A 26,467-nucleotide genomic window follows, 5' to 3' on the forward strand; every position below is an offset into this window, starting at 1 on the left:
AGGAGATCTCTCAGTGCTCTCAGTGAAAGGAAAAGAGCATTAAGGAATTTGGTCCAGGGAGATCTCATCCCCTCCAGGCAACGGCCTCCCAAATTCCCGGAACTTCTCCTGGGCCACCCAAGAGAGGACAGGCTGAAGTGGGGGCTCAGCTCTTGCAGGCCAGGAGACCATCTCCTCAGTTTCACAAGAAGATTGCATACAATGACGACTTCCAACCAGGCTCCTCCTTGCCCGTTTCATTCGTAAGTCATTCCTTGTGCTGGAGTTTCCTTTCCCTGTTTGCATTCCTCATACTTTCCTTCTTTTCTTTCTATTTCACTTACTCCTATATTAAAGGACCTAATTTCCTGAATGGTCTGGGTTTCCAAAGCTTCTCTCTTTTTCTCTTATTTTGTGGAAGTTGCTGAAATCCAAAGATGGGACAAAATAAAAACCATAACAACTCCAGATTATTTTCCTCTCTCCGCCCAAACTTGAGTTCATCACTTGAATGCTAACTTTTGTTTAAAGTAGTGATTGAATTGGTTGTTGTGGCTCCTGCCCAGCCCAGTTCCATATTTTGCTAACCCCTCATTGATACACAATTTCTGATCCTTACAGAAACAAATGAGTTTTTTTTAAAGAATTGGTAAATGTTTCTCACATTAAAAGAATCCTCTTCCCTTTATAATAGTTCTGTTTTAATGATTGAATTATTCTGAATCCCCTTTCATGGCCAGATAAATATTAGTCCTTCTACAAATAATGGTGTGTTTTGTGGCTCTTAACTCTGGTGGAGAAGTATCTCCATCCCACCTTCTCAACACCCATTAAAATGTCAAGGGGATGGGTAACTCTCATTTGCCTCTGGTTTTGGATCAGGGTTGGCTTGGGACTCAAGTCAACTGGTGGAGACAAAGAGGATTAAATTGGAAAAAAAAAAAAGGATTTTCCTGTTTCTATTCATGATGATATAATAATAACTTGAGCATTTTTTGTAAAGGAGTTTCCCTATTAGTGACTTTAATATGCTATATGGTGTGTTTTTGCCATTCAACAGGTCAGTAAGAATCCCCAGCTGCTGCACAATCTCACACTTGGCCACAACCTCCCTGACAGCTATCAGAATACACTTGGCCCTTCAGCTGCCTTGCTGGGCATCTTCTCTCCTGGAGAAGCCCCTATTCCCAATGACAGTTGTGGAAGGAAGGAAGGAAGCACAATCTCCTTTGGCTCCTCTTGATGCAGCTGGCAGGGACATCCCCATCCAGATGTTCACATTAGGAGGCACCTACAAAATCCCACAGGTTCCCGTGTGGGTTTCTTTATTTGGCAGGCTGCGTGGGGTGTGGATGGACGAGGGACAGATCCAACTGTATCTTCTCCATGGGATTCAAGAGCTGATTTTCACTGTTGTGGGTGTCCGGCTGGGAAGGGGGATCCAGAGGGGGAGGGTCAAAAGAGACCCCTCCTACCACGACCACAACCCCATTGCTTTGGGGTCTCCTGCTGTCCCCTTGTGAAGTGGTCAGAGAAGAGGGCAGGCAGGAATCCCTGTGGGACAGTCTGGTCATTCAAGACTTTCCAGGATGAATGAAGGATCCTGAAGGAATCGGGTCCAAAGAGCCTTTCCATTCAATTCAGTTCAACATTTATTGTTCAGAAATCTTTAATGTCCCCTTGGCTTTAATTTCCAAAATTAGTTACCTTCTGTTGCCAAAGCAGGTTTTTCCAATTTCCATCTGCTATCTCCATAGGGAAGGAGAGTGAGAAAAAACTTTCCTTTTTCACTTTCATCCGCAGCTTTTTACAATCTTCTTGGGAAATGATATATCATTTAAGAAGCCTAATTTCCAGGGTATTCAGATGTAACTTGTTGTCCCGGTTCAGCCAAAAACTTTCACTTTCTCAACTTCCTCCTGCACAATCTTGTCCGGCTGAAAGGTTCTTTGTGGCGGCCATTGCTGACCGCTGTTCCACCACCTTTGGAAAAGGGAGTTAAGCCGGCTGAGGAACGGGGTTGCGATGCCCCCAGACCCCTTCCCGGATCTCCCCTATCTTCAGTTATCTCTACGGGATAACTTGGGGATATACTTGACAGCAAGATGCAATACATTAAAAGAGAATAATTATATCAAACTTAAACAGCAGATAGCGCTAGATTTGGCGAAATGGGAAAATTTACAACTGTCATTAATAGGGAGAATATCAACAATCAAGATGAATATATTACCCAGAATTTTATATTTGTTTCAAACAATTCCAATTAGGCTTGGAAAAGACTATTTTGAAGATTTAAATAAAATTGTGTTGAAATATATATGGCAAGGTAAGAAAGCGAGAATAAAGTTAAAACTTTTGCAAGATGCTAGAATTAGAGGAGGATTTGGTTTGCCTAATTTGGAGTTGTATTACCAAGCTACAAATCTGATTTGAGTTAAGGAATGGATAACATTAAGAAATACTAGATTGTTGACATTAGAAGGACATGATCTGTTGTTGGCATGCTTTTTTATGGTACAAAGGAACTAAAATACAGGGGTACTTTAGAAGACATTATATACGGGAGTCTCTGTGGTTAAACTGGGAGAAGATTAAAAGACAATGTTATTTGAAAATTCCAGTCTGGCTATCAACTATTGAAGCATTTTCTTATCGTATAATATACAAAAAGGAACAAACAGTTAGATATGGTGAAATATTGAATGAAAAGGGTGAACTCAAATCTATACAAAAACTAGAGGAACAAGGTATAAAGCTGAGTTGGTTTTCATACGTGCAAATACATTCAAGGTATGATAAAGATTCCAAAACAGAAGGTTTCTATGATAAACTGACTGACTTAGATAAGATTTTGACAGGTACTGATGAAAAGGTGATTAAAAAACTATATGGTTATTTATTGGAAATTAAACTAGAGGAAGAATAAGTTAAAGAAATTATGATTGCTTGGGGGAAGAATTTTTGATATGGGATTGACCTAGAGAAATGGCAAAAATTGTGGTCTCAAAATTATAAAATGACAATGTCAACAGCATATAAAGAAAATTTGTATAAGATGTTTTACAGGTAGCATTTCCCCCCGACAAGAATAGCAAGAATGTTCAAGAATAAATCCGAAAAATGTTGGAAATGTCATCAGACACCTGGCTCATATTACCATATGTGGTGGACTTGTGCGGATGCTAAAAAATACTGGACTAAAATCCACACGTAGTTGGAAAAAATGACAAAAAAACATATAGATTTGAAACCAGAGATATTTTTATTGGGAATTTTACCTGAAATATATAGTAAAGACCTAAAATACTGATTGTAAATGTATTAACAGTGGCTAGGATTGTATTTGCTAAAAACTGGAAAAATGAGAAAATACCATCACAGGATGAAATCATTAAGAAAATATTGTATAATTTTAGAATGTACCAAACAGAATCCCAATGTAAGCTATGTATTTTATATTAAGTATTATAAATGTAGGGGAAAGAGATAAAGGCGTCATACTCCAATTAGTGTACAGGAGAAGTTTTGTTTAAAGAAGAAAGATAAATGGATAGCTGGAAACAGAACAGACAAAGAATAATAAATATTATGATTTGAATTGAGATGAGATAAATAAATAAAATAAAACTAAGAAAATTTAAAAGAGATGAGAAGCTATATAGAAAATTGAAAATGGTAATAAGATATGGAATGGTATACAAAAAATGAATATGAATCTGAATTTGTGTCTGTACCAAGAGTTGTAACCCGGGACTAAGCAACTTTCAGAAAAGATGTTTTTTATGTTTCTATGTTTTGTGTTTTTGTGTGTTTTATGTTTGATTGAGTTAATAAAACCTTGGAGGAATGTTAGAAGAGGACAATTGAGAATAAAAGATAGAAGAGAATAAAGTAAGTCAGAAGGAAAAATAAGTATAGTGAATAAAAACATATAAAATAGATAAATATAGAAAAGAAATATAATTGAATAAAAGTAAAGGGAGAAATAATGAGAAACTTGAAAGGATATGTATATGTTTATAAGGAGATGTGTCAATGGTGTATAAAATGTTTTATTTGTTTTGTTAAAATTTACAAATAATTTTCAGAAAAGAGGTTTTATGTTCTTATGTTTTATGTTTTGTATGTCTTTAAAAATTAATAAAATTTGTTTTAAAAAAAAGAAGAAGAAAATATTGGAATGTGCTGAAATGAGTAGATTGACATTTGAAATTAGAGAACAAGATGATAAACAATTTTATAAAATTTGGGATCTATTCTATCAATGGTTAGACAATAAAATATAGTAACGAAATATGTAGACTTTTAGAAAATACTAAATATATAAAGATGTATTATATATATATATATATCCTTATTATATCTACAAAATGATTTTAGGATAGATTTGGGATGATAATATGAACTGTCACAAAACAAATTAAGTAAAATATGATTATTTCCTAAAGCATGGATGAATAAAAGTATAGTCAAATGATTGATTAATAATGATATTAATGTATTTAATATTGGATTGAAAATACGAGATCATATACAATGTAATTGTAATTGAAGACTATGAAATGGAAGCACAAAACAATTTGTAAACCAACCGGCACACTGTATGTGCATATATGGAAGATGGCCTGATGTTTTTATGTTTTGTTTGTTTATGTTTGTTTTAAAAACCAATAAAAATTTATTTTTTAAAAAAATTGCTAGACCAATACTCAAATACAGCTCATCAGTCTGGAACCCACATTACGTATCTGATATTAACACAGTTGAGAAAGTCCAGAAATATTTCACGAGAAGAGTTCTCTACTCTTCTACTCGTTGCAGAATACCTTATGCCACCAGACTTGAAATTCTAGATCTAGAAAACCTAGGACTATACCGCATTCGGTCCAATCTTAGCATAGTATATAAAATCATACATTGCAATGTCCTACCTGTCAATAAATACTTCAGCTTCAACCATAACAACACAAGAGCAAACAATAGATACAAACTCAAGGTTAATCCTACCAAACTTGCTTCCAGGAAATACGAGTTCAGCAACAGAGTGGTCAATGTCTGGAATACTCTACCTGACTGTGGTTTCTTCCCCAAACCGAGATCAGATCAGACGGGATTGGGCGTGTTCAAGGTACCCAAAATTTTTAATCTTAGACTGTCTATTATTGACCTCACCCCTTTCCTAAGAGGTCTGTAGGGGGTGTGCATAAGCACACCAATGTGCCTACCGTCCCTGTCCTACTGTTTCTTTTATTATTTTTTTATTGTTCTTATATGTATCCATGTATTCATAACTATGTTTTTACTTATACCTATTATCTTGTAAACAATTGACAAACCAAATAAATAAATAAATTTCTCCATTTTTCACATCTTTTTGGTTAGGTTTCTTGCAAATGAATCACAATAGTGCATTTAGGACCTTTTTTTTTTTGCTATTTTTGAAGCTCAACTAACTTTGTTTTTGATTAGGGTTGTGGTTGTTCATATTTCACTATTTAATAAAGAGGGAAAGAGATAACAAAAAGTGGAAGGCCCGGTACCAATGACGCTAAGGAATTTGAAGCGAATATGTGTCATGCCCCACTTGGAGTCTGACTCCGAGGAAGAGAAGGAACAGCTGACAGGGAGTGAGAGTGTGGCTCTGAAGGTTGTGGAGGAAGCTGGGGAAGGGCAGAAGCTGGCTGGGCAGTCAGAGGAAGACCCAGGCCCATCCCCTCTCCATTCTAGGGCACACAGGGAGGAGAGGATAAGGGAGAGATATGAATGGCGTGTTCTGCGGGGGAAGAAAGGGCATTGATCCTCTTCACGGGCTGCAGCTATGAGAACTGTTGAAAAGGACGGACATGGGTATGGGCCAGTGCTGGAAACAAAGCATGAAAATATCTCTAGTCTGTCCATTCCTATCTGAGTTTGGCGTCTTTCCCAGTTTGTGTTCTGATCTCTGTGGATGTCTTCAAGCCCTTATCTTGCCTGGTTCCTTTAATTGCTTCAGTGTGGTTTGTGTTTTTGCTATTTATAATTTATAGGTATTTTAAATTTAAATGGCATTTCCTCCTTTTCATAACTGTTTGTGGGGGAGTTTGTTGTCTCCAGTCATGGATATTTGGAGCTTTGAAGCCAAGTTGAAGGAATAAAAGGGGCTTCACCTGATTTTTGTGACTTTGTTTATTTTGTATCCCACCCTGGGTCATTACAATATGAGTGTTTTACCTTTTAGTCCATAACATGGACTGTTACGCCATTGGAGAAAAATAAACACATTTTACCCCCAATAACTGTATATTTAATTTACCACTCTTCTCTCACGATACCATCTTGCTTGATTTTATGGTAAGAATTTGGTTTTCTTTTGTTTCTCTTTGCTCTGTTGAGCCCAAAACTTTCCCTCTGTGATTCTTCAAGAAGGTCCCTCTGCTTATGGTGGTTGATGACCTTAATGGAACTGATTGCTTGATGTAGCTTATTTTGCAGCAATTTTGGGGCCAACATCTGTTTTAGATGAAGAAAAAGCATGGAGATAAAGAATTCCGAATGTTTCAAAGAACGGGGATGTTCCTACAGGTAGAGAGATAACCAGGGAAGGACACATCCAAACTAGCAAGCAGAAGAATGATTTTCCTTATTTGCCATAACTCCTATCTTTTTCTAGCCTCTTTTCCTCCAAGATCTTTGGATTATTCTCTTTAGATGAGAAAATAACCTTCAATGTATCTTTCAACAGGTACTTTCATGAAAATATTCTGGGTGGATCCAGTCCCGCAAGATCTCCCATTTTCCTCAGTCTCACCCACCTTCCTGAGTGGAGAAAGTCCCCTCTGGGCAAGGAACGCAGTCGTAGCAGCAAACTGGTTCTCCTTCCCGAGCCCTCTTGACAAATCCAGGAGGACAACTTTCCACACATCTGGACTGAGGCCGAGACTGAGCAGAAAAAGAAGGAAGGCCAAAGAAAATGGGTTAGAGCTAGGAATCCATGGGAACTGGAGCCAAGTAGCCTCTGGTCTTCGCTGAGGTAAATATGAAATTTCTGACTATTTGACTATGACCTCAATTGAGCCCAAATTTTATGTTGCTAAGAGAGGCATTTGTTTTATGATCTTTCTGGGCCATAATTATTAAGTGAGTCACTGCTTTTGTTAGTAGCACCGTTGCTAAATGGATCTGGCTTCCCCATTGTTTGTCAGAAGGTCACAAAAGGAAGTCACACAACCACCACCCCAGGACACTGTGACTCATAAATATGAACCAATTGCCAAGCATCTGGATTTTGGTCACATGACCATGGGGATGCTACAACGGTCATAAGCATGAAAAACAGACATAAGTCACTTCTTTAAGTGCTGTTGTCACTAAATGAATTGTTGTAAGTCAAAGACTGCCCTGAATGGTCCTGAATGGTTGGGAGAAAAACAGCTCCTGGCAGGTTCTTGTCATTTGCTTCTGGCGTATCATATAGTGCAAGAAAGGAATTTCCTACTTCACGAAGTCCAGAGAGTCCAAACCTCTTTTCCACCCAGAGCGACCGAAGGTTGCTCATCCAGGAAGAGAAACAATGGGACTCCAGGGAGGTTTACAGTCTCTTACAAGCCCAAGGCCAAATCTAAATAAAATCTCTTTCCAAATGTCCCTCATTACATTTGAGACCAGGAGGGGCCTCCCTTTGGACCCAAGAAATGTTTCACGACTTCAGTTTTCTGGGACAGGACACTATACAGTGTGAGACATCCTACTCACAAGACACTGTTTTTAAGCCACCCAGAGACACTCTGGAGGCATATAAATTTGCATATGAAGTTGGAGAAGCTGAATTCTCATTCTAAAGCTCACTTCCTCCTGGGACCCACAGGACCTCCAGCCAGCCTTGAATATTGGACATGGCTGAATTGCTTAGAACATTGTTCTATATTTCACAAGCTGAAGGACCCTTTCTTCATTACACCTGAAGCCTCCCAAGCAGTCTAAGAAAGCCGTCATTCCCCACATTCAGTTCTTAGTGAAGGTCATCCAGCATGGCAATGGAATGGAATGGAATGGAATGGAATAGAATAGAATAGAATAGAATAGAATAGAATAGAATAGAATAGAATAGAATAGAATAGAATAGAATAGAATAGAATAGAATAGAATAGAATAACAGTTGGAAGGGACCTTAGAGGTCTTCTAGTCAAAACCCCTGCTTAGGCAGGAAACCCTACACCACTTCAAATGTGATTGGACTTAGCTCACTTGAAAGGACTCCTGAGCCTTTGGAAAACAGAGAAAAGGCGCCAATATTTCACCCACCTTGTTAAACAACTTTAGCTGTGGAAGAGCATCTTGGTTGATAATCACTCTCTGTCTTTCAAATCTCCCTAGGATCTTGTAGCTGAAATCCATCCAGGGTTGGACCAACCAGTAATCGATGATCAGATCTGCTGCTACATCCCCATTTGGGTCCAAGTACAGTTTCAAGTGGGAAAAATTGCAAAACACATCCTTTGCCAGAAAGGGATGAATCTAAAATGGAAACATCCAGAAATGTTAAAAGCAGAAAACTTGGTTTCTTTTCCCACATGTTCTTTTCATATTTGAATCTTTGTCCTAAAGTTGTCTAACTTGCAAGCAGTTGGGAGAACAAGAATTTCCACAATCTTCAAAAGTAAAAAAAAAAGAGAGATTCAGCAAAATTTGTCAATCATATAATGATAAAAAGTAAGGCTGATTACTAGTAAGAATGTTTAGAAGAAAGTTGTCAGGCTAATCTTCACATAAGTAAACAGAGGGGAAACATGACCAAAGGAAAATTCTTAAATTTTTATTTATTGAAAGTTTCATCAACAGAATCTTGCAAGTCTGAAAGCACAAATTGCCCACCAACAAATTCTCAGGCTGAAAAGTTGGGCAGGCTCTTTCTGGGTTTCTTTCTCCGCCTGTTATGCAGCTGAGGGCTCCCCTCCTTCTTGCCCGATCATTTCTAGACAGCATCCATTCCCCCCTATCCGATTTGCTAATAGATTGTGGGAAAGCTTGTGACATAACTTGACTCCATCAAAGTATTAACTTCTCCATGCCTTCATGATGAGGAAGGTAGTTAAGTGACTGCTGGATGGTGAGGTTAAGACTTTAAAAAACTGTATTCAAATAATTTTCAATGTTCCTCATAGAACTAAGGAGATACGAATAACAACTGATCATCTATCATTCAATATATTCATTAATACATCAGATTGAATGGATAAATCATGGTTTTGTGCTGCAAGAGATTGCATCAACTCTTAGACAAGGCTTCAGATCACTTTTAAAAGATTTCCCACTTCCCAAAAGAAAACATTTCTGATTTCTGAATACAGATAAAATCCAGTAGAAAAATATCTGATGTTTAACAATCCGGACTTGACAATCTCTGGTATTTTGTATAATGTTCTGATTTGGAGAGATCCCAATTCAAGCCCCAGGCACCTCACTTACAGGAGAATTTAATATGGATCAGGTTTAACGAAGGGTAAAGGAGCCAAGGAAGAGGTCAAAGGAGCCACTCTCAGCCTTGAGGAAAAAACAAGAACTGAAAATGGGAGCAACTTTTCCATCTAACACAATCTCAAAGTTGGAGAAGGGAGGATACAGCCCTCTTCCAGTAACTGAAAGATTGTGATGACCCAGGGTGGGATACAAAATAAACACAGTCACAAAAAACAGGTGAAGCCCCTTTTACTCCTTCACTTTGCTTCCAAGCTTCAAATATCCTTGACTGAAGACAAAAACACTCCCACACAGTTACAAGAAGGAGGAAAAAAGCAACATAAACCAGGCAAGATAAGGGCTGGAGGACATCCACAGATAACAGAACACATACTGGGAAGGACGCCAAACTCAGAGAGGAACCATAAACTAGAGATATTTCCACGCTTTGTTTCCAGTGCTCACCCGTACGCATGTCCGTCCTCTTATTCAGTTGTCACTGCTGCAGCCCATGAAGAGGATCAAGACCCTCTCCTTCCGAGTACACCATATATTTCCCTTATCCTCTCTTCCCTGCATGCCCTAGGATGGAGAGGGGATGGGCCTGGGTCCTCCTATGACTGCCCAACCGGCCTCTGCCCTTCCCCAGCCTCCTCCACAACATCCGGAGCCACACTTCCACTTCCTTTCGGCTGTTCCTCCTCTCCCTCAGAGTCAGTCTCCACCAGGGGCATGACAAAGATGTTACGCCCAAGCTTAAGAGCTGCTGGCAAATATTCCAGAATGTCAGACGTGGAAAATATAACTGGACTGAGTTTCAAGGAAGGAGATTCTGGCTGAATAACAAAACAATTAAAAGAAGGAGCAGTTTTAGAGCTGAACCAGTGAATGAATTTTCAGTGATTGTCTTCATGAAAAGACTGAGCAGCCATCAGTCAGAGAAGTTTTAACTAAATTTCTGCAGGGAAAATCATTGGCTAGATGTTCATAGGGGCTCCCTGTCTTCAAGTAGGGAGACAAACTTCAACAATGCTAATTGCAAACCAATTTATATAGAAATTTATTTAAAACTGCACACAGTTCTTTTAAAATTAGCAGTGCTCAATATCCAAATATATTTGGACGTGGTGGGATACGGTGTCTCAGTGGCTAAGATGCTGAGCTTGTCGATCAGAAAGGTCGGCAGTTCGGTGGTTCGAATCCCTAGCGTAACGGTGTGAGCTCCCATTACTTGTCCAGCTTCTGCAGTTCTTCTAGCAGTTTGAAAGCATGTAAAATAGGCAAGTAGAAAAATAGGGATCCCTTTGGTGGGAAGGTAACAGCGTTCTGTGCACCTTTGGCGTTTAGTCATGCTGGCTACATGACCATGGAGATGTCTTTGGACAGCACTGGCTCTTTGGCTTTGTAACGGAGATGAGCACCGCCCCCTAGAGCGGAAAGGACTAGCACGTATGTGCGAGGGGAACCTTGACCTTTACCACTCTGGAACATTACCTCTGAGTGTATAAATTGGACAAAAGTTTTGCCCATTTGTACCACAAGAGTTTCAGATAGTTCTCCTGCATCTCCTTTGGATACTTCTGAAACAGTAATTAAGTTCGGGAGATCCTTGTCAATACTGCTTACCTGCCATGGCTGCAGCCTTGGACTCCCCAACCTCTCTTGGAGCCCCTTCCTTCTCCTCCTCCATCTGGAGGAATAGGCAGCCTTCAAGGCATGGGCCAGAATCTTCATGAAACTGGAATAATGTTTAGAATATGAGATCCTGTTCCTTTCCCCTTGGGTCGCCAGTGGGGCTTTCTGGGTGCATCTTTTCCGGCCTTTGACAGAAAAGACATTCTTTGAAAGAGAACAGTGGAAATAATGACCTTGGAATTGGGGTTCCATAAGGAAGTAGGGCTTAAAGGCATACTCTTTTGGCCTTTTGCTCTCCTGATAAGAAAATTTCCAAACACTATGGACGTATTTCAAAAATTTGCCCTTTTTAATTAACCCAAAACCCAAGACTGTCATGATCCAGATTTTCCCTTCAATGGGTCCTGGGAAACGCCTGAGTGTTAAATGGAAAGGAAGAATTCTGTCCGAAATGTAATCATGTTCTATGAAGTGAACAAAGACGTTGACTTGTCTCCATTTAGAGAGGGCAGCCCTGAGAGGCACTATTTGTCCAGTTGCTGAGAATTGTTGTGATATAACAACGCAAATTCCCTTCCTGAGAAGCAGAGGAGGGAAAGTCCTCATGAAATTCTCTCCCTTCTCTGTGTCTGAAGCAAAGAGGCCAATCAGGGTCCATCTGAAGTAGAGGAGCAGTTGGATGATTGCTGGATACTGGATCCCTTCTTTGGGGAGCAACAGGTGGAAAAAGGGGAATTTGCTTTTATCACTCAGAGCCTTTGAAGTAGTTTCAATCCTGATCTGAAAAAGCAATGAACAATGCTGTGTTATATTGGGGGTCAGAGCCAGCCCGAAATATTAGATTTTAATAACTGCAACCTGGTTCCCATGAACATAGTACAGTAATTTATTGTTGATTAGCCATTAAGCCACATCAAAGTACATAATGTAGAAAATGGAATATTAATAAGTATGCAAGAAAAAACAATGCAAGAAAAAATGAAGTATAATCTAATAAAATTAAGTATAATATAAGTATAAATAATAAGAATAAGGAATGTAAATCCTTTCTATATAACCCATACAATTTACCACATATTCAGATCTGAAATGAAATTTTTTTGCTCAAATAAGGAAATATGGTATTTTAATATATGGATCCCAATGTGGAGTCCAAAATACTAATTTCTCTCTTTCTTGCAAAATGGACATTCCAATAATAGACATTTTAAATCATATGTAAGTTGTACAATCCAAGATGTCTTTAATTGAAGCTTTGTTTTCTTCCAGTAGATTGAATTTGGGTGTGCTGAGTTTCCATAGCTTTAATTTTAAATCAATAATAATATGCCACGATTTTAAAGAAAAAAAAAAGAATAAATTCCTAACTCAGAAGCTGAAGTCTTTTTATCCACCACCAAGATTCTTCTCACACGCTGTGATTGAGTTTATTTTACTAGCAATATAATTTAAATACCAAACCTCAGAGACGTTGGTATTATACAGATGAAATAAATAGAAGAAATGAAAAGAAAACTGGATAGCTATTTTTTTTAAGGTTAAGCAGTTAATTCACTTGCACCCTTTCTCTAAGTGGCTTCTTTGATGATGTGGAAGCAACATCCAGTTTCAGAGAAAACTACCTCAGGCAAGGAAAGGGTTACTTGCTCTATTGGCTCACCACCAAATAGAGATCTATGGTTATTATGTTGTTTTTCAAAAGACTTTGATTGGTTAATAATTAGAGAATTATTGTGTCAGTAGAAGCCTTTTTCTGTTTTCTGACTTTTTCTGTTTTAATCGCAATAATACGCGCGCGAACAACCATTTAAAACTCAATGTAAATCGTTCTAAACCTGACTGTGAAAAATACGATTTCTGTAACAGAGTTGTCAAAGTCTGAAATGCTCTACCTGATTCAGTTGTCTCAGCTACAAATTTTCACAGTTTCAGTCACAAATTGGCTTCCATGGACCTTGCTTCATACTTAAGGGGTCAGTAGAAGGGGCGTGCATAAGTGCACCTACGTGCCTATCGTCCCTGTCGCTGTATTTTTATTCTCTTATTCTTGTTCTCATTTTTGTTTGACAAATTCCAATCAATCAATCAATCAATCAATAAAATAAGACAAGTCTTTTTAACAGCATACACAATCCAACATACAAGAATGATAAGAGTATTTATTCTTTTATCAGTGTAAATCAGAGTGTTCCAACATGTATTTAGCACCTTAGACATGTGCACTGCATTATTCCTGGTAAGTCATTCACATCTAAACTGATAACAAGGGTTCAAATATGCACATTTCCCTTCCCCCTTGGTAAGTAATGGATCCTTCTTCTCAGGGCTCCATTGAGCCCCAACCTCCGTCTCAAACAAGGGCTTGGATCAGGGACAGTATTTCGAATTCTAAATTAAGGGCAATCAATGTCCTTAAAATTTCTCCATTTACTGACTGACACATATTGTGATTAGGAATTTGAAGAGAAATCTTAGTCAACATTAAATCATTAATTTATGTGTTATTTATTATACAAATTTATATAACTTTTAACTCTGCCTAAAGCCTTTTGGCTCTTCTGCAAGGAATGCACCTTTCTTCTCCCCAATCTCAAGTTTACTTAAAAGGAATGTAGCTGATATTTTTGCCATAATATCTATTAGACTAACCAGCCTGTAATTCCAAGAGACATTTTTATTCCATGATAGATAGATAGATAGATAGATAGATAGATAGATAGATAGATAGATAGATAGATAGATAGATAGATAGATAGATAGATAGATAGATAGATAGATAATTAGAAAAAGAGAAATACAGAGAGAGAGAGAGACATAGACAGGGAGGGAGGGTACTATTGCCAACTTCAATCAAGCTGCATATGGCAGATATTGTTTCTATGTGAAAAGGAATGTGGCAATTGAGAATAGAATAGAATAGAATAGAATAGAATAGAATAGAATAGAATAGAATAGAATAGAATAGAATAGAATAGAATAGAATAGGAATTCTTTATTGGCCAAGTGTGATTGGACACACACGAAATTTGTCTTGGTGCAAATGCTCTCAGAGTACATAAAAGATGACACATTTGTCAAGAATCCAGAATCATCAGGTACAACACTTAATAATAGTCATAGGGTATAAAAAGCAATCAAAGGGTGCCACAAGTAGGATATTTTTGGAATAGTTAGTAGAACATCCACTCCAGTGACCTTATTCTTCAGATCTTTGAGGATCAGTCTGAACACAAATATATTTGGGTAAAAATAGTCGACAAGTTTGCTAGTATGGTTCGAAGCAGCTCTTAAATTCAGTGGAGATATGACTGCATTTATCACTTGCTCACTTTACCAATCAATCACAATTCAGCTGAAAAGGACTTTGGAGGTCTTCTAGTCCAACCCTCTGCTCATGCAGGATAGTTTTTACCATTTCAGACAAGTGGCTGTCTAGTCTCTTCTTCAAAACCTGCAGTGATGAAGAACCCACAACCACTGAAGGCTGTTCCACTGGTTATTTGTCCTCTATGTTAGAAAGTTTCTCCTCAATTCCAGGTTGCTTTTCTCCTTGATTAGTTTCCACCCATTGTTTCTTGTCCTGCCCTCTGACCCCCTCTTCTTTGAGGCAGCCCCTCAAATATTGGAAGACTCCTATCGTTGTCCCCCCAGGTCTTTTTTCTAGACTAGCCAAACCCAAATCCTGCAACCATTCTTAATATGTTTTAGTCTCCAGGCCTTTAATCATCTCAGTTGCTCTTCTTTGCACTTTTTCCCAAGTCTCAACATCTTTTTTGTAATGTGGTGACCAAAACTGGATGCAGTATTCCAAGTATGGCCTTACTAAAGCTTTATAAAGCAATACTAATACTTCATGTGATTTTGATTCTATGCCTCTGTTTATACAACCAAGGACTGTATTAGCTTTTTTTGCCTGTTCTTGCATACTCTCTCTGAGTTTGTCAAAATCAGCTCTTTTAACTTCTAAGACACTGATTTGCTTTTGTTCTACCATTTGTGTCTGCATTATATTGAATTCTAATATGACATGGTCGCTTTCACCCAAGTTCCAGCAACTTCAACTTCCCCTATCGCTTCTTCTGTGTTAGTAAGAATTAGGTCCAGCATAGTTTTTCCTCAAGTTCCCTCTTCTACCTTTTGGAGGACAAATTGTGGGCTAGGTTGGTTAGGAATCTGTTTGATCTCCCAATAGCTGCAGAGTTTGTCTCCCAGTTGATATCAAGGTAGTTAAAGTCTCCCATTACACTGTGGTATGTTTCCTACATACATTTCTTAGTTGTTTAGCAAAATGTTCATCTATTTCTTCTGCTTGGTTGGGTGGCTTGTTGTATATGCCTATAGCAATTTTTCCTTTTATATTGACCCTTATGGATTTTAGGAGGTTTTCATCCTTGGTTTGGTGGATTTCTGTAGAGATGTAGTGATTTTTTATATATAATGCAAGGTCACCTTCTCTTTTGTTAGGTCTGGTTTTTTTTTTAATAGTTTGTATCTTTCCATCAGTACCTTCCAGTTATAAGTTTCATCCCACCATGTTTCAGTAATGCCAACTATATCATATCTACCTTCATGTACTAATGCTTCAAATTTGCCCTGTTTGTTCCCTAAACTTTGAGCACTTGTGTATATGCATTTGAGTCATTTATGGGTTCTTGGGTATGTTTCTGATATCTCCATCCTTTCCATCACTCTCTATTTCATTATGTTTTTCCTTCTTCTTCTTTCTCTTTAGTCCCTTCCTCTTTATATGATTGGTTATTTAGTGGTTTTTGCTTGGAATTAGATTTTAAAGGTCTTGAAGATTGGCCTCCCCCCTCAGTTTAAAGTCTTTCTGATAAGATGAGCTAGTTGTTTTCTGAATATATTCTTTCCATTTCTTGTGAGGTTCACTCCATCTTTTGACAGTAGGCCTTTATGTAAAGAAAGAAAAATATCTACCAGATAGAGAAAAATACACACAAACCTGTGGGACTTTGTAGGTGCCTACTAAAGGTGATATCTGGGTGGAAATCTCCTTGTTAGCTCCATCCAGAAAAGCCAGAAGGTTGTCCTTCCTTCCACAGCTGTAGTTGGGGACATTGGCGTCTCCAGTAGAGAGCATATCCAGCAAGGCATCTGAAGTGCGGAAAGGGCTCAAAGAGTTGTCATGGATATTGTAGCCAAGTGTGAGATTCTGCAGAAGCTGGGAATTCTTGTCAAGCAGTTGAAAGGTGAAAATGAAGTGCAGGATATTTGTAAAGCCAAGAGAAACACTACTGTAAAAATAAAGTTCATGTTATTATCATCATCATCATTATCATCTACTGTAATAACAAAATATCTTTTTAAAAAATTCAATCCTCTTTGTGTCCACAATCATACTTTTAAGTAGATCTATTGATCCAAAAGTAATGATTAGTTATATAAATATGGAAATGGGCTGTGTTGAGGAACAATTTTAATTTCAATCATTACTTTAAACAAAGTTCACTATTCAGGTGATGAATTCAGGATTTAACTGTGAAAGAAAAATAGCAAAATAAATTGGAGTTATTTCAGGTTTTTTTCAAGTCCCATCTTTGAATTCGAGTCTCTTCCATAAAACCAGACAAAGAGCAAGCCATGGAAATCAAAATCATTCAGGTCCTACAATAGAGATGTAACTGAAATAAGAAGAAAAGGAAAGAACTGCAAATAAAGGGAATGCAACTCCATTGCCCTGAAAGACTTACGAATGAGACTGACTAGAAGGAGCCCTGTTGAAAGGCAACGTTATAGGCGATATTACTCTTTCAGTTGTGAATATACCAATGAGATGGTCTCCTGGCCTGTAATAGCTCCATGGATGGTCTCCATCCTCCAAACTCAGAGGACATTTCCCTCTAAGCATCCCAGAGACTGGCTGAGACAGCAGCAGCAGCAGAAGCTGAAGCAGGAGGTCCATAATTCATGGAGTTTTGTTAATCCCCTTCCCGTTTCTAAAGAATAAGAAGAGTTGGAGGAATTCAAAGCACTCTCAAAAGAAGGAATATCCTGTGTCTTTCCTGATTCAGAGACAAACCAAACTTCATCTGGAAAGGAGAGAAAGTCGATACAGAAGCACAGCCTATGTCTTTCTGAAAACGTTTGCCACACAGAGCCTGACTTGAGGCATTTATCCTTTTCTGGTACAAGATGCCTTCCAGGTTGCTTCACTTTGATGTTTACATTGGAGGAGTAGCAGAAAAACCTGTGAGTGAAAAGCGACAGATAAACCCCTGGGGACATTGTTCCATAGTGGTTGTGATGCTTCCTGTCAGGACAAGTCCGGAAAGTGATGCTGGAGGGAGAGAGTTCAACAAGAGGAGGATTGACTTCTCCTGTCCTTCAACTTGGTCTCTTGTCTCCAGAGATGGCTGGGGAAGGCCACCCAGAGCTATGGAGCTTTGTGACACTCTGGGTTGATGTCACTTTAATGCTGCCTGTCTTGTAATACCAAGGAAGCAAGCAGCACCCTTGGATTCTGCCTAATGTTGAAAGTTGGGCCTGTTGGTGCTTTTCTTGTATATCAAAACTCCATATGTCTCAAACGTTGTCTCTCCTTTGAGACAACGAGGACCTGGATGACTGAGAGTCTCCATAGACAGAACTCCACATACCAATCCTGAATTGGAGGTAATGTTCAAATTCCTTGGGCCTGAAGTGAAATTTCCACTCCCATATGTTCTGCCTCAGTATGACATCTTTGGCAGCTCTGGGTTCAAGCTGTTGCTTTTGGAGGCCAGGTTGATGCCTAACAAGGCATCCATGATGTTCTCTGCCGTGTCTCACTGAAGCTGGGTTGTTGTGCCCAGAGGGGAGTGTTCCATATTAGCGGTTTGAAACCCTGCATTCCTATTGGCCCAGAAAAGCCGGGCCGTGATTGGCTGACTTAAACGTTCCTGATTGGCTCATACAGGGTTTGCCGCGATTGGCTGAAACCAAGCGCGGCAAACTCAAACAGTTGTCATTGGCTGCCTAGCCGCAGCCAGCTCTATAAGAAGAGCTGCTGCGTGTTAGGGTTTTGTCTTAGAATCTATCCGCTTAATAAAGAGCTGTTGTTCACTACTCATGCCTCATCCATTCTTGGGACCCACCGACCGAACTTAACACTGGTGACGAAGGTGGGATTCTGAGACAACAAAACTAACCAGCACGCGGCAAACAGCGCCAAGACGACCAGCGAAATGGCCAGCAGCACCACGCCGCCCGCACCATTCAACCCGGCCAGCGAGGACTGGGAGTCCTACATTGATCGTTTCCAAATGTTCTTGGAATCCAACAACTTGAAAGACGCCACCGGCAGCAAGAAATGGGCGGTATTTCTAACGCACTGCGGGCCCGCCGTTTTCAAAATGGCTAAGGCGTTAGCAAAGCCCGCAGATGTCAAGACAATGGATTGGGACAACCTAGCTCCCATCCTCCGGAACCACTATGCTCCGGCCGTACCAACTCTGATCCGAAGGCATGATTTTTATCAAAGAGACCAGCGCGAGGGCGAAAGCATCGGTGAATTTGTGGCCGACCTGAGGGACCTTGGAGGTTTGTGTGGATTCGCTAACCTAGATGAGGCCATGTGAGACAGAGTCGTTCTCAGCCTGAAAGACCCAGCACTCCAAAGCAGACTAATGGCCAAGGGTGACATCTCCCTCGCCGACGCCATAGCCGAAGCGACCGCGGCCGAAGCTACCCACAAATCAGCAGCCCAAATGCAGCATTCAAATGGAACCGATCACCAATCGACCAGCGAGGCAACTACCACACCAGAAAAACTCACAACCACCACCCACCATGGCGACGTCGAATCCCCTTCTGACAGCGAAGAAGAAGAAATTCACCGACTTCACTCAGAACGCGAGCAGTGAGACCGGCGGGGTCGTACGTCGGGGTACCAATGTGCCGGCTGTGGAGGAAATCACCCGCGTTCTGAATGCAAGTTCCTGGATGTTGTTTGCCAGCATTGTGAGAAGCAGGGGCATATTGCTAAGGTATGCCGAAATAAAATAAATTTCAGCCCCCGGCGTCGAGGCAACAGCCCAAGAAGACAAGATGGCACCCCCACCAAAAACTGGGACCGCCACACTGACAGCCGGTGGAGCCGGGATGGCCAAAACAAAAGATTCAATGAGGCACTGCGTAGAGAAGAAACACACCAAACAGTTATCATCGCTCATTCTTCACCAATAGATGCACGGAAGGTACGCATCGAGATCGGTATCGAAGACCAACCATGCACCATGGAGGTAGACTCGGGCTCATATCTCTCCATGGTCTCCTGGCACACCATAAAACGTCTAATACCCAGCATACGCCGCCAGGAACTAAGTGACCAGAAATTGATCTTGAAGGACTACCAAGGGAACCGCATCCCAGTGGCTGGCATTGGGCATTTCAAGATCACCTTCAAAAACCGCACCAACATCCTACCACTTACAATTGTGGAAAAAGACCACCCCAGCTTATTCGGATTACAATGGTTCTCGCCGCTGGGGATCGAGATGGCTGGCATAAATCACACAGACGAAGAAGATTGGGAGGCGACGCTCATACAAGACTTCCAAGAGGTCTTCGATGACACTTTAGGCAAGTACAAGGGGTCCCCAATCTCCTTCAATCTTAGCCCAGATATCGCTTCCATCCGCCTCAAGCCGCGTCGAGTGCCATTTGCACTCAAGCCTAAGATAGACGAGCAATTAAATAAGCTCATCGCGCAAGGTGTATTAGAACCTATTGACCATGCCCGCTGGAAAACACCCATTGTCACCCCCATTAAACCAGATGGCTCCCTGAGAATTTGTGGAGACTACAAGGCCACCCTCAACCATGCCCTACAGCAGAGTGCCTACCCTGTGCCAGTAGTCCAACATCTCCTACACTCACTTGGGGGTGGCAGAATCTTTGCAAAGCTCGACCTGGCACAAGCCTATCAACAATTGCCGGTCGATGCTGAAACCGCCGAGGCACAAACAATCGTAACACATCGAGGGGCATTTAAATGCAACCAACTCCAATTTGGAGTCAGCATCGCACCTGGGGTTTTCCAAAGCCTAATGGAAAGACTGCTGCAGGGAATTAAAGGAGTCGTACCCTATTTCGACGACGTACTAATAGCAGCCCCCAATAAGAAACAATTGGAGAAACGGCTTAGAGCAGTCTTACAAAAATTTAAAGACTCCGGCCTCAAAGTAAAAAAAAGAGAAGTGCCAGCTATGTACTGAAAGGGTGGAATTCCTAGGATACCTCCTAGACAAACATGGAATTCACCCCACTGACAAAAAGTTAAAAGCCATCAAGGAAGCCCCTAGACCGAAAAATAAAACAGAACTCCAAGCATTCCTTGGACTCATAAATTTCTATAATGTTTTCCTACCCCAGAAAGCAACTGTCGCGGAACCTTTGCATAGACTCCTGGATAAAACGGCATCCTGGATCTGGGGAAGGCGAGAGGAACGCGCTTTCCAGCAAATAAAAAACCTTTTAACTTCTGACGCAGTCCTTATTCAATATAATGAAACCCTGCCGCTGACTGTCACATACGATGCATCACCCTTTGGTGTTGGAGCAATCCTAAGCCACACCTTGCTGAATGGGAAAGAGGCTCCCATCGCATATTCTTCTCAAGAACCCTGTCCAAGCTGGAGAGGAACTACAGCCAGCTGGACAAAGAAGCCCTAGCCATTGTCTCCGCAGTGAAAAGATTCCATGAATACATTTATTGTTATGTCCCACCTTCTAAAATAAACAGTTAAGGCTGAAAGCAGCAGTCCTTGTAAAGAAAGGCAGCAAACAGGAAAATGTTATGTCCCACCTTTTAAAGTAAACAGATAAGGCTGAAAGCAACAGTCCTTGTAAAGAAAGGCAGCAAACAGGAATTTTCACAGATAGCTCCAATAAGTAAAAGTTCCAACGAACTAAATCCAAGACTCAACAAGATTCTTCAGATCAAAATCCTTCACAAAATAATTCCAATAAGTAGAAGTTCCAACGAATTAAATCCAAATCCCAACAAGATATTTCAGATCAAAATCCTCCAAACTGTGCTCTTCAGTTCTCCTTGCAAATAGACACTTTGTTCCGGACAAAGTGCAAAGTCATATCTCTCCCTTTATAGAGTAACTAATTAGTCTAATTGCTGGTCTGCTCTCCTACTGTATCCTCGTTGGTTCCTCCTTGTCAGGAGACGTCTTGTCCTGACATCTACCCAGCAATCATCCAAATTATCATCTTCTTCACCTGAAGATATCATTGGTTCCTCATTATCACCCGTTCCCGGCTGACCACCTAATTGAAGGGTGGAGGAGTTTGAAGGTTCAAGCCGATCTTGCAAATCAAATGCATTCATCTCCTCCTCATCGTTAGAACTTGCTGATTCATATAAGTCCTCCTCGCTGGAGCTGTCATTCAAAAAACCTGTAGCAGATGCCGGAATCACAACACTTTATGGTAGGACATTTTCAATTATTACGGACCACAAACCCCTACTAGGCATTTTGGCCGGGAACAAACCCACTCCAAACATCCTGTCCCCTAGGATGACAAGATGGTCTGAATTTCTTGCCGCATATAATTACCATTTAGCACACCGGCCCGGCAAGACCATCTCGCACGCTGATGCTTTAAGCCGATCCCCCCACCAGATGTGCAAGACGACCCAGCACCCACCTTATCTACCTTACAAATAGAAACAATAACCACACCACCATTGAGTGCGCTAGACATTGCCCGCGAAACAAAAAGGGACAGACGTTTGGTGCGAGTCCTCAGCTGGGTGGAGAGGGGTTGGCCGGAAAGTGAAAAAAATGAACTCTTTAAACCTTTTAAAAACCAGCAAACTGAACTCTTTTCACAAAGGGGGTGCATTCTTTGGGGAGACCGGGTGGTTATACCAGAAACATTACAAAAAAAAGTTCTAGACATGCTGCACGATGGGCACCCAGGCATTGTACGAATGAAAGCCCTGGCCAGAAGCTACGCATGGTGGCCAGGCATGGACAAGCAAATAGAGACTTGGGTCGCCGGTTGCAGCAGATGACAAGAAACCCACTCGGCTCCCCCTGCAGCTCCACCATTAGAATGGGAAACCCCCAGAGGCCCCTGGTCGCGAATCCATATTGACTTTGCGGAGCCAACCAAAGGACATACCTTTTTGATCACCGTTGATGCCTATTCAAATTGGCTCGAAGTAAGCAAAATGAAGACAACCACCACAGAGGCCATTATCAAAAAATTAAACAAACTTTTCGCCACGCATGGTCTGCCAGATGTGATAGTATCTGACAATGGACCTCAATTTAATGCATTGGTGTTTGAGCAATACTTGGCAGACCGTGGCATCCGACACGCATTGACATCGCCCGCTCACCCGGCGGCGAACGGGCAAGCTGAACGCATGGTTCAGTTCACAAAAAAAAACTATCCAAAAAATTGAACATGGTAACATCCACAAAAAAATCAACAAAATGCTCCTAATACAACATATCACACCCAACACCACCACGAACAAATGCCCAGTGGAATTACTCATGGGCAGAAGACTCCGGTCACCTCTAGACCGTTTGCACCCTACTTACACTCCAGAGAAACCCCCTGGATCTACAAGCCGACACCGAACCTTCAACGTAGGAGACACTGTTTTCTCTAAAAACTTCACTGGGGACCCACTATGGCTACCAGCAAAGATCACCCAAGTCACCGGCCCTCGCTCCTACCGACTCCAGACCACCGACGGAAGGAGCTGAAAACGGCACATTGACCAGCTACGGTCTAGACTGGCCTCTTTTCCCCTCACAGACTCTAACCAAGAAATCAGAGGGGGGGGACCTCAAACTCAGAGAAAGAACAGGTATCGGCACAAACAGAACACCCCACACACACATTAAATAAAACTCAAACATTAAACCAGCAATACTTACCTACAAACCGGGAACCGAGGCAGATGGGTGTTTCACCTGGAAGTAGCAGCCGGACAAGCTCAACCGACCCAGAGAATCCAGGCGGGAGTGACAGAGCGAACGACTCGACCAACCCGGATACACCAGGCGGGAGTCGCAGCTATAGGCCCAGCTCACCCTTCCAGGTGGTTCCATCGAGAAACTTGAGAGCGACGCGGACCCTGTCCAAACCTGACGACGACCAGAGACATTATGAACCACGCAAGTCAAGTAGACAGGTCCGAAGAGCCGCCTACTTGCGTGACTACGTTACCCCGCCCTTTGGATGGAACCAAGAGGGGAGGGGTGTTCCATATTAGTGGTTTGAAACCCTGCATTCCTATTGACCCAGAAAAGCCGGGCCGTGATTGGCTGACTTAAACATTCCTGATTGGCTCATACAGGGTTTGCCGCGATTGGCTGAAACCAAGCGCGGCAAACTCAAACAGTTGTCATTGGCTGCCTAGCCGCAGCCAGCTCTATAAGAAGAGCTGCTGCGCATTAGGGTTTTGTCTTAGAATCTATCCGCTTAATAAAGAGCTGTTGTTCACTATTCATGCCTCGTCCATTCTTGGGACCCACCGACTGAACTTAACAGGGAGGAAGCCCCTTCTCTGTCGAGAATGTGCCCACCTCAATTTCTGAGTTTGCCTCAGGGGAGACCCTGGGGAGAGGAGGAGTGGCTGTTCTCCTCTGGTCCATTATTGGCTCTGTGGAGGCTGCACATAGACCTGTATTTTTTCTCAGGGTGGCTGACTAACATTTCCCCAGCCTGGTGAAGGATGTTGTGTGAATATGGTCCTTGCAGGAAGAAAAGCTTCCCCTGTTTTTTGTCCCAGGCAATACTTTTATCTTCCCAAAGTTCCTGGGATAAGCAGTCCAATACTACAAAGGCTTCCATGCAAAGTTAACTTTATTGGATTATATCAGATATCCTCAAAGTATAACTCACAGATATACAGAGATTCATCTAATGTCCAATCTTTGCCCCAATGATTGCCTCCATAGTGTGAAAAGATGGTTATCTTCATCCCACAGGAAGACTCCAGCACGATGTTGGGGTCCAGGTAAGAATGCCCAAAACCTCCCTCACCCCTCCAGAGGTCAAGTCAGTGACCCATTAGGATTACAGATGTGACTATGTGACATGAACTACATCTCCAAGAGGCATTAACTACATTTCCCATGAAGCATTCCCTTAAGGGGACTTCTCATTCCCAAACTAGCTTTATACTGTCTAACCAGCACACCCTGCTTGTTTCAGTTATAAACTATTGTCCAGCTTTTCTCTGATGAATTCATGTACTGTGCGATGCCCACCATTCACTGAGCCAATAGATCCAACTTCAGGAAACAAACCATGTTAAAAGTTGCCAGTGTGAATGCAGCCATTGGTGAAGTGAGCAAGTTGTGTGGATGTGACCAGAGAGAGTTGGTAACTTCACCCACCCACCCCAGTTTCTCCCCCCGCAACCAGCCCTCTGGAGACCCAGAAGAGGATGGAGGAGAGGCCCTCCCCATCCAGATCTGGCTTTGGGAACCAGGAGCTCAGCCAGCCTGAGGAGGGGGCAAGAAGGCCTTGGATCCACTTCAGGATTTAAACAAAGATCAAATTTAATCAAGGTGCCGAAAAGGAAGGTTTCACAGACAGAACACAGCTAAAAAAAGATAAAGAAAAAACCAAAGAGCTCCAAAGCCATTCAAACGCGGCTTTTCCTCAGGCCTTGGAGGCTGACTCAATGGATGGAACCCAGGTATCCCTCCGTGTCCCCTATGAGACCCAGGCCTGGGAAGCCCCACTGAATTGGGGGCCCCGTGTTTCCAGTGGAGAAAACCCAGAGCGACCCTGGAGGTCTTTTTTTTTTTGTAATTTTTTTATTTTTTAAGACAAACATATACAAACAAAACATAAAAACATAAAACCATCTTCCATTTTACATACATACAGTGTGTCAGTTGGTTACAAATCTTTTGTGCTATCCTTTCATAGTCATTGCTCACGGTTTATATAAATTCTCACATTGTCAAACTAACATATGTTTATCTATTTATCAGTTATTAATCATCCATGACTAAACTATTTATTCCATCATTTTATATGAGATATTCCAAATTTTATTGTAAAATTTATATTGTACTTTCATCCAATGGTTATATATATCTGTATTATATTTTATATCGATCTATTAAACTTCTATTACAAAATTTCCTAGTCTATTACATTACCAGGTCTTTTTGTCCAACCATTGATAAAACAAATCCCATATCATATAAAATTGTTTATCTTTAACTTGTTCTCTAATTTCAAATGTCAATTTACTCATTTCAGCACAGTCCATAATTTTCTTAATAACTTCCTCCTGAACAGATATTGTTTTCATTTTTCCAATTCTTAGCAAATACAATTCTAGCCGCTGTTAAAACATTTACAATCAAATATTTCAGTTCTTTATTTCCGGTATAATTCTCAATAAAAATAACTCTGGTTTAAAGTCTATGTGTTGTTTTATCATTTTTTTCAACCATGTGTGGATTTTAGTCCAATATCTTTTTGCATCCAAACATGTCCACCACATATGGTAATATGAACCAGGTATCTGATGACATTTCCAATATTTATCTGATTTATTCTTAAACATTCTCGCAATTCTCGTCAGGGGTAGATGCCACCTGTAAAACATCTTATACAAATTTTCTTTATATGCAGTTGACATTGTCATTTTATAATTTTGAGACCACAATTTTTGCCACTTCTCTAAATCAATCCCATATCCAAAATTTTTCCCCCAAGCAATCATCACTTCTTTAACTTGTTCTTCCTCCAATTTAAATTCTAATAAATGTCCATAAAAATTTTAATTACCTTTTCATCAGTACCCATCAGAATTGCTCCTTCTATCATTTGAAAGAAAGATTTTGGTAGTGTCTTTCTAGTTTTCTTTGTTGATTTCTGCGTTTTATAATCCAATCGATCAGTAATTATTCCATTGAAATCTCCCATCATACAAATATTAGCATAGTCCAGTTCAATTATTTTCATGTGTAATTTCTTGTAAAATTCTTCTTGATTGTCATTTGGAGCATAAATTGTGACTAAAAATGTTTTTACATTATTGTCCATTATTTCCACCATCAAAATCCTTCCATCATCATCTGTATAAATTGGTTCTTCTGGAATTGTATCTCTAATATATAAGACCACACCTCTTTTTTTACATTGTGTCAACGATGTAAATAATTTCCCTAATTTTTTTTTCTTTCAATATATATTCATGTTGTTTTTTTAATATGTACTTCTTGTAGGCAGATTATATCAAACTTTAATTTCTCTAATTTATGAAATACTTTTCTTCTTTTAGTAGCTAAATTAAGTCCATTTATGTTAATTGTAATAAATTTTCTTTCATCCATATTAGGCTTTGTAAGAGGGTTTTATTGCTCTAGTAGATCTTAGTTCTCGTTGCTCTGGGTACACCACCTACTGCGCC

The 26,467-nt window shown here is 40.5% G+C and overlaps 1 protein-coding gene and 1 long non-coding RNA gene across 3 annotated transcripts in view; both read left to right on the forward strand.

Annotated features, from left to right (window-relative positions):
- LOC148128554 (vomeronasal type-2 receptor 26-like) overlaps positions 1-26,467 on the forward strand; it is a 153,109-nt gene that overhangs the window by 79,087 nt on the left and 47,555 nt on the right. The gene's annotated exons all lie outside the window — the stretch shown is intronic.
- On the forward strand, positions 6,063-10,298 carry LOC148128559 (uncharacterized). 2 transcript variants are annotated; one of them, XR_015746279.1, is made up of 3 exons: positions 6,240-6,543; positions 6,704-6,991; positions 8,335-10,298. It is a non-coding gene; the product is annotated as an uncharacterized LOC148128559 (long non-coding RNA). The 2 variants fall into 2 exon arrangements; XR_015746278.1 differs by having other exon boundaries at positions 6,063-6,991.

Source organism: Notechis scutatus, unplaced genomic scaffold (genome assembly GCF_049901735.1).
Source record: "Notechis scutatus isolate UNSWTSFEM ecotype Mainland unplaced genomic scaffold, rNotScu1.2 NSCUSCF24, whole genome shotgun sequence".
NCBI lineage: Eukaryota > Metazoa > Chordata > Lepidosauria > Squamata > Elapidae > Notechis > Notechis scutatus.